Here is a 2,269-nt window from a genome sequence, read left to right as displayed (position 1 = left end):
TGACGTGTGCCGTCTGAGTGCCATAAATCGTTTCGTCCTGGAAGCGACCTGGGGCGGACCCGGAGACAGTTTCCTAAAGGTATGGATATACACTATATAGAAACTGCTTATCTTCACACCGATGGTCTCATTTGCTGTTGTAGGTCACGCACAGACATCAGCAGAAACAAGAGACTTTTGCACATCCAGTTAAAAGTTCCTTGTAGCGGCTTTAATTTCTGACAATATATATCCCCTAAATCCTACACATGGAACTTTTAACACCGTGGCATTACTACTTTAGGAATACCTTCTCGCTGTTTTCTGTTTTCGTACACTTTGAAAAATCTGCCTGGAGAAATCAACTAAATTCGTATAACTCAGGACTGTTTTTAGTGACAGCTGTCGGGTCAGACGTACAGATTTTGTGTTCATTTGCTGAAACGACAGCAAGAAAAAGAAATGAAAACCAAAGACGTGTTTAGATGAGACTATAAAGAAATATTTATCCTCCCAGAAGTCAGAGCAGGAGAAATAAATGAGGAGCAGCGTCAGTAAACACTGTTCGCTGTCTCGCACATTTTGATTCACTTTGTTCTACGACCTCATCCTGACCCATTTTTCATCTCCTTGTATCATCCTGCTGACAACAGCAGCACAGATCCTGGGTCAGCGGTCAGCCTCATAGCGCCACCCCTTTCTTTTATGTAAAACCCTGATTGGCCGGCGTCCTGCTGTGACCTAAGCTGACCATCCGCCGTATTATGAAGCATGTAAACACTTGAATGTGTCGTCCTGATCTGATGTCTCACAATGAGCAGCCCGGGCCTGTCGATACAAGGTTTCTACAGGACAGAGATAACATGGTGGTTGACACAAAGAGCTGTTTGTTCAGTGAGGACTCTCTGACACACATGGATCAGGTGTCCGTACCTGAAAGCAGCTTCTCAGGTGATGCAGAGAGCAGCGTTTTATATCAGGGGAAAGTTATTTGGAGCATTTACACTAATCCAGGTGGAAGATGATACAGGTGTTCACTTTTCCCTCCTTCAGGCCGCAACAGTTCCTCTCTGTACAAATCAGCCTGCAGAGACTTGAAGCTCGCCAAGAGATCACAGTCGACATGTCGTCTGTTTTCCTGTTGACAAAGCTGCATCGGTATTGTCTCATGGCGATGCTGCTGACCGCTCGAAGAACTCTGTGTTGTTGATGCATTCAAGGACACTCTGACCTGCCAGGATTTGTGAATTGGCTGCTGAAAAGCGATGCATTCATGAGTTGTGTTGAAAGAAAGTCAAACCAAGGAGACATGAACTGAGCAAACATAGACGTTGTGCCCTTGAACACATTTCTGCATCTGCAACCTCTTGTTCGTCAGGTTTAGTCGTACGAAGTCAAACACAGCAAACAGATCTGAAGGAGAAATTAAATTGTAAAATACTCCTGTGATATTAAATAAGATTAAGATGACATTCCTGCCATGACTGCTCGTCACACAGGACGCCCATCTGATAGAAGGCTTACAAAGAAACAAAACTTTTAGAAACAAGTTGGACAGATCCACCAGCTTTATATTAGCAGCTCTGTTCAGCTGTCTGCACTGCAGGAAAGAAAAAGTATACTGAAGATAGACTGAAGAGTTTTGGAGTTGTTACAGTTATAATCCTAGATGGCTTTTTTTGGGGTCCGTTGCCAGATTTCACCACAGACTGATCCAGAATCTGAAAGTGAACTGATTTGAACTGCTGAAGGTTTTATCAGGTTTCTACACTGAACAAAAATTTAAACGCAACACTTTAGTTTTTGCTCCCATTTTTCACAGGTTTAAGTTAAAGATCTCAGACTTCTTTATGCACTTAATAGATCTGCACTATATAGATTTATTATCTAAGTTTTGGGAGAATATTGCAAAGACTGGATGGAGGAGGCCCCTGAGCAAAAGAAGGCCAAATACCTTGAGCTGTTTGAGGTCTGAAGAGAGCGTGGTTGGAGGGCCCGCTGTGAGCCAGTTTAGGTGGGCTTCCCAGGGCAATCTATGCAACGGGCACTCAGGCTCCTTGGCATCAGAGGGTTGCAAGACACCAGAAACATCAGTGAGGTTGCAGAAAAAGCCTGAAGGTGGCTGTGGATCAAGAGGGCAGATCTATGGTGTAGTGCGCTGCTTGGGCACAAGCCAGGGACTGATCACCCTCAACTGGGTCGCCTATGTGAGGGTGTCTGATGATCAAAGACCTGAAACACCTATGACCCTGAATTCAGGTGTTTCAAATTACTATTTCTCTTAAATTCC

Source organism: Epinephelus moara, chromosome 14, assembly GCF_006386435.1.
Source record: "Epinephelus moara isolate mb chromosome 14, YSFRI_EMoa_1.0, whole genome shotgun sequence".
In the NCBI taxonomy this organism is placed as follows: domain Eukaryota; kingdom Metazoa; phylum Chordata; class Actinopteri; order Perciformes; family Serranidae; genus Epinephelus; species Epinephelus moara.
This window is presented reverse-complemented; position numbering follows the sequence as displayed.